This window comes from Patella vulgata, chromosome 3 (assembly GCF_932274485.2).
Source record: "Patella vulgata chromosome 3, xgPatVulg1.2, whole genome shotgun sequence".
Classification (NCBI taxonomy): Eukaryota; Metazoa; Mollusca; class Gastropoda; family Patellidae; genus Patella; species Patella vulgata.
The window spans coordinates 7,343,968-7,365,582 of NC_065881.2; the positions used below are offsets into that span (position 1 = coordinate 7,343,968).

Below are 21,615 nucleotides of genomic sequence, written 5' to 3' on the forward strand. Positions count from 1 at the left end.
TGTAAATGATTAGGCTTAGTAAGACGCAGGCACCCTAACCAAGAGGTCTTTGGTTTGCCAAGAAAGTTCTGGAGTGGTTTTCCCTTGTCAGCGTGGTGGGACTGGGAGGGCCTGGCAAGGACAGTATCCAATTGTTCAGAATTAGATGGTACAAAAAACACAAGATCTACAAGAACCCTTGACAGAATTCAATATAGTAGGCTTTAGCGGAGTGGTTCTGGGCAAAATTTCCCTTATAGGTCACTGTATGGCATATATCTGTATTCATTAGTCTGGTGGGTGCTTAAAAGTAGACATTAAATATGATTAAATTATTATGCTTGGTATTGTTGCTGGAAAATAAAACATGACACATTCCTAACTCAACATTAACTTTTTAGGGCAAGTAGTTCAATGATTTCACTTGCCTGAAAATGAAACTGATTGCCCAAATGTACAAATTGCATCAATTTTGCTTTGTGGGATAATTAAGTCATATAGGTGGGATTGTTTATGTAGTCGAAATTTCAGAAACTATAATTCATGAAAAGTTAAAATATTGAACAACAATGTTTTGATACAATAATTAACATTTGCTTTGGAAGAAATGTAAAAAGATTACAAAAAATGTTGACATTGAGACATTGCTAAAATTTGCTTATTATTATTATTTCTGTTTATTAATATTATACTATTATTATTATTACAGCATATTTATAGTGCTCAGGGGAACTTACAGAGTGACAATACAAAAAAACAATGTTAACAGTTGTATTATAAGTTCCATGGTATAGAGTACCGGTACTAAAATACAACAGGGTCAGATAGAATCCTGTTTAAATATGTGTTTTTAAATTGTTTTTTTTTAAATAAATATATAAAGATGTAGGCCTACAACATCTTAAACTAAATTTTTAATTGTAGGTCTAGTTGTAATTAAATTAGCCTATTAGTATTATCAAAATGGCGATCAAGTACCGGTATTTAAAAATATTGTTGACCTATTTATTTTTGTGGGTGTGTGGGTGTTACTGTGACCCAGATGTGAGATAATTAATACATCACAAGTCTCAAGCGAAATTTAGGCCTATAGCCCAGTTCATGAAAGTTGTTAAGATATTGGAAAACAATGTTTTGATACACAATTCAACATTTTTTTAGGAAATAGATTTATAACCAAACACAAACAAAAGAATTTCTGTTAATGATACCGGTAGTAAAAAATGATTTTTAACTTTCTATTTTTTTTTTACTCGTATTTTCTAAAGATCGGTAGGATTGGTCAATAATGACGTAAGTGAAATGACGTTATGGCCCATGGGCGCCATCTTTTTCTTTTCGCTAACATGATTGATACTGAAAACAATTTAAGGTAAGTTATTATAATATTTCTCAAAGTTTTAATTGTTGTAAAGACCAGGTTTTTCTTATAGCTAGCCAATTTAATGATTAGTTACGATTTATCACTAACAAAATGTCTAAGTTGCTGAAAATCGCGTAAAAATAAGTTTAGTGTGATTATGACTCGCACACAATTTGGATTTGGTATTATGCATGGCGTCGAAATGCCAATTTCATTGATTGATGAAGTACACCGAATTATTTATAATTTGACGATTTGTCCCAGAAAATTCTTCAGTTTAATTGGAACTAGATCTATGCAGAGAATTGATTTATTCATTTCATTTTCATGGCATATCATTGCCATTGTGATTGTCGAATTGAAGCGCCATGGGTGTGTGGACGAGTTGACCTATTCCGTGTCAACGACTAACCAGTGTACATGTATTTTGATATTTGTGGACTACATAACTAGACTTTTTGTGTGGACAAGTTAACTGGCATTCATTTTGAATGATTACAGTTGTTTTCGGTAAATTTAAACTGCGGTACACTGTATTGGTACTTGAAAAAAGGTGAATTTATTTCGTCTTTATTTTTTTTTTCAGAGGTTGTAAATTAATAATCCACCAGTGCGGTATGTGAAAAATGTGTCTAGACAAGATGGTAAATTGAAGTAAACTTATTCTGTCACCCTACATGTCTGTTATCCCATACATGGGCTGATGATCTGAAATCCGTTAGTTCAATGGCTCTTGAGGTTGATACATGGTTGGGCGGCCTGAGAATCTGAAAGTCAGTTATAGAGATTACCCCTCAGTACTGCTGTCCAATAATCATACGTTCCCTAATTCCCTGTAGTTTAAAGGCAGCTAATCTTTCAAACTTTTATTCCGATGGTCCCAATATTGAATAATTTCTCAAGTAGAAATCACATGGAATCCACCCTCGCCACTGTTACAGTTCAGGGTTCGATAACAGTGTTGCCAAGTAAGTTCCTCAGAATTTCCTGGCATGATTTCTCCTTGTCAGATTCAGATAGGAAGAAAACCATGGACATGGAGGACACATAAAAGAACCCTTGGCAGTTGGAATTTGTTATAAAAGGCTGCAATTCTGTGGTCCAAACAAAACTTCCCTCAAAGCAACAGAAACCCTCATTGTCATAGGCCACTGCATAGCGTATGTTCATCTTCATTCAACCTCATTTCCCTTTTTTTTTTCAGAAAAATTCCAATTTTAAAGTAAAGAATTCAAAGACGTGTATGACATGATGCGAAACACTCATTACCTTATGCATGTGTAGGTAATATTTAAATTGATTTTTAAGAAAACTTGCTTCACAGGTCAAATTTAGCCTAGAACACTGTAAATGATTAGGCTTAGTAAGACGCAGGCACCCTAACCAAGAGGTCTTTGGTTTGCCAAGAAAGTTCTGGAGTGGTTTTCCCTTGTCAGCGTGGTGGGACTGGGAGGGCCTGGCAAGGACAGTATCCAATTGTTCAGAATTAGATGGTACAAAAAACACAAGATCTACAAGAACCCTTGACAGAATTCAATATAGTAGGCTTTAGCGGAGTGGTTCTGGGCAAAATTTCCCTTATAGGTCACTGTATGGCATATATCTGTATTCATTAGTCTGGTGGGTGCTTAAAAGTAGACATTAAATATGATTAAATTATTATGCTTGGTATTGTTGCTGGAAAATAAAACATGACACATTCCTAACTCAACATTAACTTTTTAGGGCAAGTAGTTCAATGATTTCACTTGCCTGAAAATGAAACTGATTGCCCAAATGTACAAATTGCATCAATTTTGCTTTGTGGGATAATTAAGTCATATAGGTGGGATTGTTTATGTAGTCTGATAAAAAATTTCCAGTTAACTTTTAATGTCGCTCCCCGATCCTTTTTATACACCAACATTTTCATGTGGACGTATATTGTCGTCGCCCCTGTCCGTCCGTCCACAATTGCTTGTGAACACTCTACAGGTCACAATTCTTATCCAATTTAAACAAAACTTCAAATATAGGTATATCTCCCCAAGATCTCGGTTCCTTTTGATATTAATATTAGCATGTATCGGACCATAACTTCCTGAATTATGGCCCCTGATTGTACGAAAAATCGCATTTTTAGCTTGTGGACCCCATAGAGGTCACAATTTTTATCCGATTTAAAAAATAACGTGTGAATATATCACCTTTACACACTAAGGGTGGTTGAGTTCGAATTTCGTAAAAATCGGACCGAAACTGACGGACAAAATGGCCACCCCTCGTTCGCAAATAGTGTCAAAATATTGCGTATCAGGGTTGTGGACCCTCTGGAGGTCACAATTTTCATCTGATTTTAATGAAACTTAAAATGCATGTTTATAACCCACAGATCTCGGTTCCTTTCGATATTTGCGCATATCGAACCATAACTTCCCAAATTATGGTCCTTGATTGTACGAAAAATCACGTTTTTAGCTTATGAACCCCATAGAGGTCACAATTTTTATGTGAATATATCACTGTCACACCCTAAGGGTGGTACGTTGAGTTTGAATTTCGTAAAAATCGGATCGAAACCGACTTACAAAATGGCCAGCCCTCGTTCAAAAATAGTGTCAAAATATTGCGTATCAGGGTTGTGGACCCTCTGTAGGTCACAATTTTCATCTGATTTTGATAAAATTTGAAATGCATGTTTATAACCCACAGATCTGGGTTCCTTTCGATATTCGCGCATATCGAACCATAACTTCCTGAATTATGGCCGAAAAATCGCATTTATAGCTTGTGGTCCCCCTAGAGGTCACAATTATTATCCGATTTAAAAAAACGTTTGAATATATCACCATTATACTCTAAGGATGGTTGAGTTCGAATTTCGTAAAAATCGAACCAAAACTGACAGACAAAATGGCCATGCCTCGTCAAATAGCGTAAAAATATGGTATATCAATGTTGTGGACCCTGTAGAGACTTGAAATGCATATTTACAACGCAAAGATCTTGGTTCCTTTCGATATTCATGCATATTGGATCGTAACTTCCTGAATTATGGCCCTTGATTATATGAAAAGTCGCGTTTTTAGGATGTGATCCCTCAAGATGTCACAATTTTTATCTGATTTAAAAAAAGTTTGAATATATCACTGTTACACCCTTATGATGGTTGAGTACGAAGTTTCGTACAAATTGGACCAAAACTGCCGGACAAAATGGCTGCTCCTCGTACGCAAATATTGTAAATATATGGTATATCAAGGTTTATAACCGAAAGATCTTGGTTCCTTTCAATATTCATGCATATCGGATCGTAACTTCCTGAATTATGGCCCTTGATTGTACGAAAAATCACTTTTTTTTAGCTTGTTCTCTGTCCATCTCTTGCAAAATGTGGGCATATCATGCATGGCAACTGCTTGTTAAAAAAAGTATGGGGATTGTTTGTAAATTGCTGCAATTAAATTGTATCTTTTTCTCACTATACATGTAACTCATCCACTCATACGGAGGGGCTGACAAGGAAAGCTGTCTAGTCATTCGGATGGGACGAAAAACCAAGGTCCTGTGTACACATTGGCGTGCACGTAAAAGATCCCTTGGCAGTTGGAATTCGATATAAGAGTAGGCGGTAGTGCCGCTGTCCGGGCAAAATTTCCCTCATAGCACACTGTATGGCGTATGCCCGTCTTCATTAGCCCAGGTTAGGAGCAGAACAGTAGGATGTTAAACTCCATTTCATTTCATTTCATTTCATACCCTCATCTTTGAGAAGAATCATCCCATCTGATCTAAAAAGATAATTTTATGTTTTCAGATGGTGAGCTTGTGACCCGGATGGATGAATGATGGAAAGACACATAAGTGCTGTATACAGTATTCGGTATAAATCAGTCATTGAAAGTCATTACAGCTGAAGATTTTAATGACGCTCTGTACTGGTACTAACAATGTTGATTACAGTCAATGGAAGGTAATCCTTTGTAGGCATTCACATTTCAATACAGTCGTATATTTCCGTCATCCACTCCTGTGGTCTGTCATCCATATTTGTCTTAGCACAATACAGGCCTTAGTCTTAGTTAATCCCCTTTCCTTCATGGATTATAGCACCTGATTGTATTGAAAAAATCACATTTTGAGCTTGTGAAACTTCCAGGAATCACAATTTTTATCTGATTTTAAAAAAAACGTTCAACTATATCACCGTTACATCTTAATAACAGTTGAGCTCAAATTTCGTGAAAATCAGACTGAAATTGCCCAACAAAATAGCCAAGGTTTTGGACCCATCTAGAGGTCGCAATTTTGAACTTAAAATGTATGTATATAACCAAAAGATCCCAGATCCTTTCAATATTCACGCATATTGTGTCGTAACTCCCTGGATCTCATTTCCTTTCAATATTCATGCATATCAGACCATAACTTATAGATTATGGCCCCTGATCGTATGAAAAATTGCATTTTTAGCTTGTGGACCCTTTAGAGTGACAATTTTTATGATAAAACTTGAAATGTATGTTTATATCCCAAAGATCTCAGTTCATTAGAATATTCGGGCATATCGGACCAAAACTTATGGATTATGGCGACTGATTATACAAATCACATTCTAGAGATCACAACTGTTATCCAATTTTGATGAAACTTAAATCGCTTTTTTGGCTTGTTCTCTGTCCACCTCTTACAAAATGTGGGTGTATCTTGCATGGCATCTGCTTGTTTTCACTGTGTTTCCATGGGAATCTGGGGGGTTGGATGGCCGACTGGTTAGCTCATGTCTGTCATTGAGTTAACTGGCATGGTTTCGATTCCTCAGTTGTATGTGATGAGGAGTAGGGTCAACTGTCCAATCTCATGGGTTTTCTCCAGTTTCCTCCCACTGCTAAAGACTGCTACGCGCTATCGAATTATTGAAATAAAATGGACCCATATATTAGTCCCGAAATGACCTAGTTTGTATCAAGTGGACGTTAAACCCCATTTCTCTCTCTCTCCACATGAATTTAGTATTTTCTAGTAAGATTGGGTGTCTCTACTTTCCATATCCAAACTTACCATATTTTATTCGAAATAATCACCCTATAATTACTTTTTCTGAATGCATCTTTAACTGAACATTTTTTTTGTTTTAATTTCAGGTTAATCAAACCAGAATAACAGCACCTATGAATGTGGTCGAATAAGGTGTGGAGGTGATTAATAGCAACATTGAATGTGGGTTGAATATGGTGTGTTAAAGATGCAAGAAAACACACGAAATGTGTAAACTGTAATGGATTATAGCCTGGCGCTATCCAAATTACAAAACACCTGCCCTTGAGTCTATAATTATTTATTTTTTATGGCACCCACATTTTCATGTCGCTGCCTCTGTTCGTCCAGATGTACCTCCGGTGAAATTTGTTTGTGGTCACAATTATCCGATTTTAATGAAATTTAAATGTATATTTATATTCAAATCATCTGGGATCAGATTCATTTTGAACTCTAACCTCATGGATTATGGCCCCTTATATTGTGGAAAATTGGGTTTTTAGCATGTGGGCCCATCCAGAGGATTTTGGCATAGAATATTACACCTGATTGTACGATCCATTGTTTTTAACTTCTGGATCCTCTAGAATTCGCAGTTTTATATGCCAACATTTCCCATGCCTGAATTAACCCCTCTTTGCTGAAGATTTGACTTTCGAGTTCAGAGTTATGCCCCATAGCCAAAAACTTTGAATTTGATAGGAGTTACAGTTTTTAACCGATCCTTTTCAGATTTGGTGTGAAGCATTGGATTCATGAGATCACAAACCCCAACGATATGCAGTGATTAGAAGATAACCTTTTCAAAAAAGCTTGTGAATGTGATGAGGCTACAATTTATTAATTTGCCGTGTAGCTTTGGCACCATGAGAGGACAAATCCAATAAATTTCAGCAATCCACACTTAACCCACTTTTTTGGAAACCATGTGAACGTGATAAAGCTACAATTTTTTTAACAGATTTTTTTCTAATTCTATATGAAACATTGGGACAATGAGTGGATTAGCCTTATTTATATTCCTTATTCTCTTTTGCAATATGTGGGTGTATCTTAGATGGCAACCACTTGTTAATTGTATCAATTGTGTTGTAATATTTTGAAAACAATAATAAATATCAAAGTGTTATTTTGTTTCATATTTGCGGTTTTTCAGCATAACTAGGATTATTCAGTGTGCTATGAGGGAAATTTAGCCCAGATGTGGCTTTTCTGAATTGTCCTCTTTTAATTACACAGGTTTCTTTTTTTTTACATGGACGACAATTTCTACATGGAACTTTGGCTTTTCAGCCCCATCACTATCACAACCAAACACCATCCTTTGCCAGTTCCCAGATCCACTGATCAGGCGAACGGTGCAGAAAATCCTGGGAGGGTGGAGTAACTTTCATGACAGACACTGGGATCAAATACAGCCCCCCCCCCCCCCACCTGGTTTGTGAGCTAGGCCTCACACTGTTGAAGTCTGCAACCTTACTGGGTAGAAGTGATAATAACAACCAATAAGCACTGGGTTAAAGTGAGAAAAACAGCCGATAAGCACTGGGTTAAAGTGAGAAAAACACCCGATAAGCACTGGTTTGAAGTGAGAAAAAAGCTGGGTTGAAGTGAGCAAAACACTGGATTGAAGTGAGCAAAACACTGAGCAAGCACTAAGTTGAAGTGAGAAAAACACTCCATAAGCACTGGGTTGAAGTGAGAAAAACACCTGATAAGCACTGGGTTGAAGTGAGAAAAACACCCGATAGGCACCGGTTTGAAGTGAGCAAAACACTCCATAGGCACTGGGTTGAAGTGAGAAAAACACTAGATAAGAACTGAGTTGAAGTGAACAAAACACTCAATAAGCGCTGGGTTGAAGTGGGCAATACACTCGATAAGCACTGAGTTGAAGTGAGAAAAACACCCGATAAGCACTGAGTTGAAGTGAGAATAACACCCGATAAGCACTTGGTTGAAGTGAACAAAACACTCAATAAGCGCTGGTTTGAAGTGAGAAAAACACTGGGTTGAAGTGAGCAAAACACTGGGTTGAAGTGAGCAAAACACTGAGCAAGCACTGAGTTGAAGTGAGAAAAACACTCCATAAGCACTGGGTTGGAGTGAGAAAAACACCCGATAAGCCCTGGGTTAAAGTGAGAATAACACCCGATAAGCACTTGGTTGAAGTGAACACTTCGTTGAAGCCTAATTTGCATATTTGGCATGGCTTCTTCCTCACTTCAACATCATTTCTACCTTCTTTATTTCATTGAAAATTTGAAGTGTTGTTACGGAAGTGTGGTAGAAATGAACACTTCAGATATCAAATTTTTCACTTCGAGCATTGTGCTGTTCATTGAGACTGTAGTATATTCGCGTGTTCATGTTTACTTTTGTCGTGTACGGTAATTCTGGTCACTGAGCGAGCCGATCATTTTTGGAGTGTAGTTAATCGAGTCTATTTTACTTCGCGTCTGCGCATTATCACCGAAAATAAAATATAAACACGAGGAGCTGAGCGAAGTGACCAGGGTTTTCGTCGCATAATCTTTTTACCGCTACTTACTTGAAGAAAATAATAATATGGGTTAGCACCTAATACTGTGTTGTGTTTTTTCATCATTAGAAAGGTGCGCGTAAGCTATCTGGGCAGCTGACGGAACGGCCATTTGAGTTGAGACTGAGCATAAAGTACGTTTGAGAACACGTGCGCGGTCGTCTCTGTCAGCGAGACAGAACAGTAAAAAGATTGCAGAATTCCCTAGTTCCATGAGTTGTGAATAAAAAGACCTCCCTGGTTTTAAAAAAGAGCTGAGAAGAAAAGGATTGTTTCACCAACTTGGCCTGTGCGTGAGCTGTGAACAAACTTTACAAATTTTCCTGAGTTTGAGAGCTGTGAGTGTGAGAAAATGACTGCAGTGGCTACAACCATACGGAGCCGTGAATAAAACGTTTGCCGAGTTTCCTGTTTAATAACCGTGAGTAAACAGACAGAATCGACAGCCGCGAGTAAAATACATTACTGTTTAAATATAAACTATAAACTGCCGTTGAGCCATGGCAACCCCTGCAATTTCCAACAACTCTGCAGTAGAGAAAGATGACTCGCACGATGTAACCTCAAGTCACCATCCCTCATACAAGTCTATGACTAGTCGTCATACTCGTAGTTCAGAATTATCGAGCTCTGTTCAATATATTGAGACTAAAATACGTGTTGCAAGAGAGAAGTTCAGATTTGACGAGGAAATTCGCAAAATTGAGTTAGCTAGGAAGGTAGCTGAGGCAGAAACCCAATCCAAACTTGAGCAAATAAAAAATGAGCGAGAATTAGCTGTAACTGAGGCCTTGTCGTTTGGCTTCGAGACACTAAGCCATACTTCATCAAAAGTCAATTCTGTTGACCCTATTGATAATAGTTTCAATTCCACTGACCGTACTCGGCGTACTGCACAATGGATACAATCCGAGATAGGTTCTGAGATCGGAGACCTCCCACATGAGAACAACCAGGGGCCTACACCCCACGAGAAGAGCCTTACTACGATTGAGTCACATCGGCCTACTGAGCTACCTAGCCCTAGGTCCACTGAGCAAGCCCACACCAGGCATAAGGAGTTACCTTTCGAGCAGCCCCCAGAGCTATCCCTATCCAGGCCTACCGAGATCTACAGAAATGAGAACCTTACTGAGTTGTTACCAACAGCACCTGTATTTCAACCCAGGTTTGAGGGGCCTACTGAGCAATGTTTGACTAGGCCTAAAGAGTCACCTCGTGATATACATAACGAGCAATCGTCAAACACCCCCATATTTCAACCTAACCATGAGCTAACACTGAGATACACACCTAGTATGCCAACGCATGGTGACCCTAGACCATTTGAGAGCACTAATCAACAAAGCAACTTGTTTAACACTAGGCCACCCGAGCACTCTAATGACATTAGTAAGAGATTACTTGCTTCACTTGCACTACCTAAATGTGAGCCTGACGTGTTTAGTGGAGATCCCGCCTTGTTTCTTCCTTGGAGGCAAGCATTTAAAACCTTAATATGTGAAGCTGAGGCTACACCTAATCAAGAGATTACGTACTTACTGAAGTACACCAGTAGCAAACCTAAAGAGCTTGTAAATCAATTTCGCAGACGAATACATCCCGATCCCCAGGTCAAACTAAATGACCTTTGGTCAGCACTAGAAGAAAGGTTTGGACATACTGCTGAGGTAGCGAATAATTTGATTGAGACTTTACTGAAGGCTGCTAACTTTCGTTACGAAGATAAAGAGGCTCTTCAGACATTTTATGACACTTGTGAGAACTTAAATACACAAGAACCTTATTTGAAAGGCCTGAGCATCCTGAATACTTCGTATTTCATGAAAACCTTAGTTGAGAAAATACCTAAATCCATTAAAGAGAAATGGGACAGTAAAGTTACCAAACACATGGTCGATAATAGAAGTGATGATTACCCACCATTCAAATCCTTTGTTAAGCTGATCCATAACCTTTCACTAAAACAGAACCATCCATCTATTGCTAAATTACCGAGTCAAGAGAGTGAGCACAAAGGTTCGAGATACACAAGTTCGAGACCTAACAACAACCTGAGTTCAAAGCCTAATCCTTATAAGCATGGTTTTAAAGACAATAAGCCCAGTACACACACCACTAGTCTCAAGACTGACGTTAACTTAGAGCCTAAACAAGAAAAGTCGAACAGCCAATGTCCGATCCACAAAACCAACCACCATCTTTCTGAGTGTCGAACCTTCCGAGAGAAAAGTTACGACGAGAAACTGCAGTTATTAAAAGAGCTTGAGATATGTTTCCGTTGTTTAGAGGGGAAACATTTTGCCATTCACTGTACCAGGAGAGATATATCTTGTCCTAAATGTAACAGACGTCACCTATTAGTTCTGCATAAAGATGACAGAGATGAGACGAAGAAGAAAGAGTTGGCACCTTATAGTGGGGAGGCTGTAAAATCAGCATGTACCAAAATTTGTGGTGATGGGACTGTCAACATGAGAGGTAAAACCTGTGGTAAATTAATCCTTGTCGACATTTACGAATTGAGCAATCCTGAGAGAGCAGTGCGAGGATATGTCATTATAGACGACCAGTCCAACCACTCATTAGGATCAACTGAGTTATTTGAGGGCCTACAACTGTACGGGGATGAGCACGAGTTCACACTCGAGACCTGTCATGGTAAGGAATTATGTGTAGGTCGCAGAGCAGAAAATCTTTGTGTACGCACAATACGAGGAGACGAATTTCCACTTCCGAGCATAACTGAATCCAGTAACGTTCCTGATGGTACCAACGAGATTCCAAATCCTGAGCTTGTTAGACAAATACCACATCTTCAGTGTATAGCTGATTATCTTCGACCAATTGACAATAAAGCACCCTTCCTTCTTATTATTGGTCGTGACGCACCTGAGTTATTGAAAGTACGAGAGTCAATAAATGGGCCTATAGGAGCAGCATGGGCACAGCGTCTTGATTTAGGATGGACAGTGAGTGGAGTTCTGTGCTTAGATCGCCAAGGAGGAAACGTCCACATCATAGCTAGAAGAACGTCTGTTGGATTTGAAACCAAGTATGAGCCTTGTGAGAATTCCTTCATATGTAAACAATCGCCAAAAGACGACTACCTGAGTTTGAGTTTTAATGAGTTTTATACATCACCGAGAGATAACGAGATTGGTTTGAGTCATGAGGATCGACAATTCCTGTCTCTTATGGACAAGAGCTTCCATAAGAACCAGTTGGGGAATTGGGAAGCACCTCTTCCTTTTCGGAATTCTGATGTTTATATGCCCAACAACCGTATTCAAGCTGAAAAAAGGTTCCAGAGTCTATTGAGAAATTTCAACCGAAATCCACAACTTGAGACCGATTATTTCGAGTTTATGACAAAGCTGTTTAAAAAAAGCCACGCCTCACCTTCTACGAACACTGTTGAAGACGGAAGAGTTTGGTATCTCCCTCACTTTGGAGTATACCATCCACAGAAGAAGAACCAAATCCGAGTAGTTTTTGATTCATCCGCTGAGTACAAGAGCACTTCCCTCAACTCTGAGTTATTAACTGGTCCTGATCTTATGAACAGATTAATTGGAAGGCTGCATAGATTTCGACAAGAGGAGGTCGCATTTACTTGCGACGTCGAGCAAATGTTTCACTCATTTTACGTGAACCCGGAACATAGAAGTTACCTATCCTTTCTATGGTTTGAGAACAACGACCGTAAAAAGCCGGTGATCGAGTACCAAATGAACGTTCACTTGTTTGGTAATGGACCAAGTCCAGCGATCGCAACATACGGTCTACGAAGAGCGGCTGATGATGTCAAGGATAAATACGAGTTAGCAGCAAACAAGTTTATCCACGAGGAGTTTTATGTGGACGATGGTGTGTATTCTTGTTCAACACCACAAGAAGCCATTGAGTTGATTAAGACTTCACAAGCCGTATTGAACGAGTCAAACATTAAGCTTCACAAGGTAGCCTCCAACAGCCCCATGGTTATGGATGCCCTACCAGAAGAAGATCGAGCAAAGGGACTGAAGAACCTAGATTTTTCGTCTGATATATTACCAGTCCAGAGGTCATTAGGAGTTCAGTGGGACCTAGAGCGAGACGAGTTAACGTTCCAAGTGATCGACAAACAAAATCCCTACACGAGAAGAGGAGTCCTATCAATAATCCACTCTATATATGATCCGCTAGGATTCCTCGCACCATACACAATAGTTGGTAAGAGAATACTTCAGAGCCTGATTGAGTTGGGTAACGAACACAGAGGAAATCTTGCATGGGACGATCCACTACCTAACGAATTCCAGTTGGAATGGGGCATATGGAACAGAGACCTGTCATCTATTGGAGAAGTACGAGTACAGAGATGTCTTAAACCAGCCAGCTTTGGTAATGTCGAACGAGTCGAGATTCATGGTTATTGCGACGCAAGCCAAGATCAGATCGGAGCAGTCGTATATCTTCGAGTGATCAATTCAGAGAAGAGCATTTGGGTATCCTTTCTTAAAGGATGTGCCAAAGTTAAACCACTCAAACAGGTTACGATACCAAGAATGGAGCTGTCCGCAGCCGTACTACTTGTCAACACAGTGAGAGACATTAAACGAGATCTTGAGTATACAATCGATGAGGAGATCTACTATTCAGACTCCAAGGTAGTATTGGGATACATCACCAACCAAACCAAGAGGTTCTATATCTACGTAGCAAACAGAGTTCAAATCATTAGAAGTCTAACAGCCACAAACCAATGGAGATACATTGAGACCAAGTTGAATCCTACCGATCTAGTGAGCAGAGGTTGTGGAATCCATAAACTTCTTAAGAGCGATTGGTTAAGAGGACCAGAGCATTTATGGGAATCTTTGAAAACACCAAGCTTTGAGGACTACACCAGTTCTTTGAGCGAAGAAGACGCTGAGATTAGATCCTGTAGAACAACCCTTGTAGAAAAGACCTGTTCATTCTGTACGCTAATCAGTTCGTACAACAGCTGGGAGAAGCTTCTGAGAGCAGTTTGTTGTCTTAAACTGTTCACTAGATATATGAACAATGAGAAGCCCGTGGTAGAGATCAATCCTTCTTTAATACAAGAAGCCGAGACCGCAGTCGTCAGACATATTCAACAAGAGACCTTTCCTGATGAGCTTAAGATCCTAAAACATCCTGAGAAGTCCATGAAGAAAACCGAGCTGAAAACCCTTCAACTTAGAAGTTTAGACCCCTTTATCGACAACCATGGTACTTTGAGAATTGGAGGACGTCTGAGTAGAGCAAACTATTCCAATCAAGAGAAACATCCTTGGATTATACCCAAGAAGAGTCTGATAACGCCCTTATTAATCCAGCATTACCACGACGTGAACCACCACCAAGGCCGGTCCATCACACATGGAGCAGTGAGGCAAGCTGGATTCTGGATTATCAGTGGAGCAGAGAGAGTCAATCATCAAATTAGAAACTGCATTCGCTGTAACTTCTTACGAAGACCCTTAGAGTCACCCAAGATGTCCGATCTACCAGAGCAAAGATTCGAGAACATGCCTCCTTTCACCAACGTTGGTATGGATGCATTCGGTCCTTGGGAAGTCATGACCAGAAAAACCCGTGGAGGATCAGCAAATAGCAAGAGATGGGGCATTATGTTCACTTGCCTTGTGAGTCGAGCCATACATATAGAGATTGTAGATGCTATGGACACATCAGCATTCATCAACGCCCTTCGCCGATTTATAGCAATCCGGGGACCTGTAGCACTTTTATGGTCAGATTGCGGAACCAACTTCGTCGGAGCCAGAACTGAGTTACGAGAAGCCTTAAGTGAGATTAAAGACGAATCTGTGAAGAAATTCCTGACTTCAAAGGAATGTGAGTGGAGATTTAACCCACCCCACGCCTCACACTTTGGTGGCGTGTGGGAACGCCAAATTGGTACGCTGAGAAGGGTATTAGAAGGCATGCTTCTTGGTATTGGTAAGCAGCAGCTAACCCACGACCTTTTGGTAACGCTGATGGCAGAAGCAGCAGCCATTGTAAACGCACGACCAATAACAGCCATATCAACAGATCCTGAGAATCCTGAGATTTTAGCTCCCGGCAACCTACTTACTCTTAAAACGAGACCCTATCTACCAGCACCAGGAGAATTTACCAAACCAGACCTATACTGTCGTACGCAATGGAGAAGAGTTCAGTACCTGGTGGACCAATTTTGGATCCGTTGGAGACGAGAGTATATACAGAGTCTTCAACCACGAAGAAAATGTCAGAATACCACGAGCAATATACAAGTTAACGACATAGTTTTAGTCAAAGATAAAGATGTCGTACGAGGTGAATGGAGCAAGGGAAGAGTTACTGGTGTCAAGCTGGATCCAGATGGAGTAGCAAGAGTAGCTGAGGTCACCATTTACCGAGATGAGAATCCCTTCCAACCGCGTTTAAATGGACAATACAAAACCTATAAGAGACCCATTTGTGAACTTGTATTTTTGTGCCGAATCGATAACGATAAACCTTTAGGAGAAATGTGAACAATGGTAAAAGACTTCATCTTTTAAGTGGGGAGTGTGCTGTTCATTGAGACTGTAGTATATTCGCGTGTTCATGTTTACTTTTGTCGTGTACGGTAATTCTGGTCACTGAGCGAGCCGATCATTTTTGGAGTGTAGTTAATCGAGTCTGTTTTACTTCGCGTCTGCGCATTATCACCGAAAATAAAATATAAACACGAGGAGCTGAGCGAAGTGACCAGGGTTTTCGTCGCATAATCTTTTTACCGCTACTTACTTGAAGAAAATAATAATATGGGTTAGCACCTAATACTGTGTTGTGTTTTTTCATCATTAGAAAGGTGCGCGTAAGCTATCTGGGCAGCTGACGGAACGGCCATTTGAGTTGAGACTGAGCATAAAGTACGTTTGAGAACACGTGCGCGGTCGTCTCTGTCAGCGAGACAGAACAAGCATGTCTCGGTTTAGTGTCACCTACACTTCATATGGGTGGCGTCATCACTTCATTTGCGTGAGGGGTACGTATGCAATGAGTACACAACGGATGCATGGCGTTTTCAAACTGAGTGCACGTTTTTTCCCCGTTTTACACCCTCTTTGCATCCGTACGTGCAGTGGGACCGGGCCTTAACTTTGGGGTTTTTTGTGGGTTTCAGGTGTGTTTCAATAACACAAGGTACAATTTTATGGATATACAATTACTGAGTTTCATACTAAGCGACGTTTCGACGAGGATACTCTCATCTTTATCAAGCAAATGGTGTATCAAACTCAGTAATTGTATATCCATAAAATTGTACCTTGTGTTAATATGAACGTTTTTTTTCTTTATTTATGATTGCACAGCTATTTCATATTTCTACATAAAATTTTTGGCTATAATTGGTGGGGAAGGACAAGTTTTATTGGAAAGTCAGGTTAGATTTGGTATGGGAAAACACTTTTTCATTTTTTTTAAAAAAATTGTGGGTATTCAATGTTGCCTCGTCAATGGGGTAACTTTGAACAGTACATAAAATTCCATTCGATAAATGTCAATTCACGTTGGAGACATCTGGGAAGAAAAACTAAGACACTGTATAAGACGTATTATGATATTTTAATAAATTTATTAAAATAGAATTAACATTTTAACAAAAAAATATTAATTAAATTTATTTAATAAATAATCAACAATTGAAAAGAAATTAACAATTTAACAGGAATTAACAATTTAACAGAAATTAACAATTTATTGTAAAAAAATATAAATAAAAATATCTAAGATATTTACTTAATCAATTCATCAACAATTCAATTATCATTTTAAGAAGAATCAACAATTTACTGTAAATTACATAGGTATGAACCTAATTCACGTTTCAAAAAGGTTAGTCCAAATCTTCTATCGATTTCGGGAACTGATAAAACCTTAATAATTTGTTTGAACTCAATAGTGCCAACATCAGGGATATTCGGCCATAAACACCTACAAGGCACCTTTTGCGAAGCACGGAGAAAAGAAACATCATACATATAGTTTTGGGAATCGGTTGACTTAACACAAAATTGACCAACAGTTGGTTCTCGGATTTGTTTTACAGCATCATCAGTATCAATTTCTTCCACATCATCAACATCAACACTTCCCAGCATACCAATACTACTAACAGTATCCGATTCGAATCCACTCTCATTTTCTTTATCAACTTCCATGACTACCGGTATGTTTTCTTTTACCGAATTAATATCTTCAACACTAATACTACAACCTGGTTCAACATCTATTCTCTTCTTTCGCTTTTTTAGCGGTTCGTCTTCCGGATTAACTCCTCTTAATGTCATTAACAAATATATTAATGAATTAGATACATCCAAAGATTTATTTAATGAGCTGTCAGGAAGTCGTGCTTGAACAATATCTTGGTCTAGTGGGAAAATGCCACATTTTTTAAATCCTGCAACTAGATGTTCACTTGTTTCAGATTCTGTAGGGTATATTTCAGAGTATAATGATTTAAGAAGACGTGGAAATTGATCTTTACTTAAAACTTGTGATTTCTTGCCTTGTTTAGTTTTCCATTCATCCAATATTTTTCGCCAAGTACGTTTCAGTGGCCCATAGAAAGATACATCCAATGGCTGTAGAATATGAGTTGCATTTGGTGGTAGACAAGTAAAAACAATATTATTTTCCTTTGCAACTTTGAGAACCCGTTCACCAAAGTGGCTACTAAGATTATCTCCAATAATTAAAATTTTACCCTCTAAATGACGTGTGCATGCAACAAAAACTGTTACAAACCAATCTTCAAAAGTCGTATTATCAAACCAGCCACTTCTACTCCTGTTGTATCTGGTATTTGCGGGTCTACCCGCTATCCAAGTTGACCATATATGTTCACTTTTATATACTACGTATGCTGGGAGCATTTTTCCAGCGGCAGACCCACAAAACATAATGGAAGTTGCTGTTTTTGAGCTGTTTTTAATTCTTTCCGGATATTTTACACCTCTTTGGAAAATACATTTTTTGGACCTGGATCATCAGATAAATTTGCTTCGTCATAATTGAAGACGTTTTCTGGGTTTATTTGGCTGCCATCATCATTAAGTAAACTTTGCTGTAAATTATTAAAAAATAAAACTTTCAACAGTCGACGACGATATACCTGCCCGAGCTGATTTGATATTTTGGCAATTTCTTCTTACTAAATGTTGCCCAATCAACACTGGGGATGTTTTGTTTAAATTGAACTATGGTGCGATTTTGACGATTTAAATATGATTTAGGAGTCGTAAATCTAATAGATCCAAAGGAAATCCCCATTCAGACACTAATACCATATGACTAATTAAATGATCTTCATCTTCTTGTGAGAAAACTGGAGGCCGACCAGGCATACCAAGGTGTTATAAATAATAGATGCCTTTCTTAAACTATTAGTGCCATTTTTAATTGATGTTACTGCATCTTTAACGAATCTTCGGAGTAGTTCTTGTATGTATGTGATCCAAGCTTTCTTTTGTAATTCCGAACCATATTTAATGTAAAAATACAAAAAGAGTAGTTAATTTATTCATTACTAATACTCATATGTTTATGATATGTCAGAAACATGACAATTATTATGAATAAATGTCTTTGGGGCAACGTTGCCCCGTTTTTCTTTGAAAATGGTGTATTTTAAAATTTGTTAAGCTCAAACTTTCATTTTTGTTCAAAATCATAAAGTAACTGTTTCAACTTTGGTAGAAATGTTTAATCTACATAAAATGGAGTTTTCTAAGGTTAAATAATCTATACTTACATATTTCTAGTATAAAGTTGACAAGCTGTACATTTGTTCTAGGCACGACCTTGACAGTAAGGTTACAGATGCATGATGGGAGTAATATTTCATAAAATACAAAACATTTTTGTTTTATCTAAAATAATATATTTATTCAAATCAATTATTATTTATACAATATAAACAAATAAATAAAATATATATGATGCTTAAACAAAATACTGAAAAACGTTCAAAGTTGCCCCAACCCTGATGACATACAAGAAAAAATTCGTGAAGATTTCCTAGAATAAAGTTTTGAGGTGTAGAATTTTTGGCCACTGCAAACAGAGTCTAGCACCCAGAAAATATTCATTCGCAGTAAGTCGCCCAGGAAATTTAGAGGACTGTTATACTCATTCGACGCCACTTTTCGACCAATCAGAATCCACGAAATTTTCATTTTGGGCTACAATACATTATAATTAATAATTTTAGTATTTTTCAATTTAAACTATTTAATAGCATCTCTATTAGATATATAACTATAAATATTTATTGTAATTTAATAGAAACTCTATTATGAACATAACAATAAATATTTATTGTAATTTAAGGTAAGCTATTTAAAACATATGTACAGGTTGTCTCTACTTTTGTGGTCTACATTCGTCCAGCTTCTGTATAAAAAAACAACAAGATTTCAATTAAAAATAAACACAAACTGTATTGTAAAACATCTTTATAATAAATGATTTTTCTATGTCAGGAAATTATGAACAATCCTTTCAATGGGACATGGGAGTCGCAGTGGCTCAGTGAGTAAGACGTTGGCTTGGTAAGCCGATTGTGCGTCTCGAGAGACGGACGTGTCGATACGCTCTCACTGTTGTTTATACTAGCAAAGTTTACTTTCACATCTTCATTATGGATAAAGATAAGAGATACAGAAAAAATAGACACAAGTTTAAAGATAAAACTGTGAGAATTCCAATTAACTGCCGTGGATTAAGTGCAAGCGAACTGATTGATAAAATAGAGGATATTTGTGGGATCGATTGTGTTAGAGCATGTGTCCCACGTTTCGACAAGTATGAAGTGACATTGATGGATTCTGTAGATTGTGAGCTACTGATTCAAAATGGAATTAATATTGAACAGGAGATAATTAGATGCTGCTATGTCACAAATAAAATAAAAACAGTGAGTATTATGAACTTACCATATTACATTGAAGACGAGGATATCATAGAAAAATTCGAAAAATGGGGCGTAAAAATTGAAGGAGAGATTAGGGAGAGGGTGGACAGGCTTACCGGTTGTGCAGACGGAACAAGAGTTATGAATGTAACTTTCCCTCCAGGAATAAGTTCCCTCCCTTTTTCTGTGGGTTTTACTACATTAGAGGGTTACGAATACTTTAGCTTGAAACACGACGACCAGAATAAAGTATGTTTTAGATGCCTATCGAGAGACCACCTGAAGGCCGATTGTCCTGACTTTAAATGCCGCAAGTGCGAAAAGACTGGTCATTATGCTAGGAACTGCACTACTCAAATATGCCCTGCATGTTATGAATATGTCTGCATATGCAGTGAACCACCGCCCTCTACAGCAGAAAACGAAACAAACGATGATACCTCCTCTAATAAAGAAGAACGAATTACCATCCCCACCCACCCAAACAAAACAGAAGATACAAATAATAAAGAAGATGTAAATACTACAGTCAATTTAACTTCATCCCCACCCCCATCGAATAATAAAGATATCGTTCAACCCACTGAATCGATTGAAAACCCTAACAAAACAGTTGTAAAAAAGGCTATAAATACAAGTTTAATCAGTGATTCAAAAACAAAAGACACTATGTCAACAAAGGCGACTAATGAACCAAAATCCGACCAAGCTAACGATACTAATCACGGATCAAGACTACCCAAACGTAACGATGCGTGGCGAATTAAAGGGAGACAACAACATAAAAATATTCCTGAACCCAACGCGAAAAAATTAACCAACGCTGGAAAACGAACCCTGTCCCAGTCAAGCCCTACCGACCCAAACAAAAAATTAAAAGACCTAGAAGATCATCATGAAACCTTTATAGATAAGAACCCGTATGATATGGAAACCATCTAAAAATAATAAACAATAACACCGCAATGCCTAAACTCTTAACTTTTAACTCTAATGGACTTAGAAATGTTTCAAAAATAAATAATTTGTTCGCACTTTTTATATTCTACAATTTTGATATTATTTGCATCCAAGAAACTTTCTGGGACGAAGAAACTGTGGCAATATGCGAAAAACTGGGGAACGGACGCATTGTATATAACAATTACAATAACAACAGACGTGGTGTTGCGATATTTTTTAATGATAAATTCAAAAACTGTGTTAACAATGTATGGAAAGACAAAGAAGGCAGAGTCTTGAAAGTCGAAACTGAAATTTGTGGCCAAACTGTATTCATCGTAAATATTTATGCACCAAATGATTATAGAGAGCGAATTGTCTTTTTTAATGATTTAAGTTCTAATTATATTAACGATACATGTAATAATATCATTTCAGGTGATTTTAATGATGTTTTAGATAAAACCCTAGATAGATGTAAATATATGCAAACTATTCATAGTTCATCCACAGCGTTTAACAACTTTGTAGCAAGGAATAATCTGGTAGATATATATAGATATACACACCCTACAAAAAGAGCATTTACTCGCATTCAGAAGAGAGATAACTCTATTAAAATGAGTCGTATTGATTATATTTTTTATACTTCACCCATAGCTCATTACTCCCAGCATAATTTTATTCAAAATAATAACTTTTCTGATCATAATTTCGTATGCAGTATTTTTAATTTTGATACGAGCGAAAGAGGCCCTGGACTCTGGATTCTTAATAATACCCTGTTGCAAGACTCGGCATATAACAACT

The 21,615-nt window shown here is 37.9% G+C and overlaps 1 long non-coding RNA gene across 3 annotated transcripts; it reads left to right on the top strand.

Moving 5' to 3' along the window:
* The first annotated feature begins 580 nt into the window (after positions 1-580).
* On the top strand, positions 581-7,484 carry LOC130012147 (uncharacterized). Of its 3 annotated transcripts, XR_008787485.1 has the most exons (5): positions 588-1,351; positions 1,929-1,986; positions 2,547-2,622; positions 5,139-5,294; positions 6,466-7,484. It is a non-coding gene; the product is annotated as an uncharacterized LOC130012147 (long non-coding RNA). The 3 variants fall into 3 exon arrangements; XR_008787486.1 differs by having other exon boundaries at positions 581-1,986; positions 2,547-2,626; XR_008787484.1 differs by having other exon boundaries at positions 591-1,986.
* Positions 7,485-21,615: the final 14,131 nt, after the last annotated feature.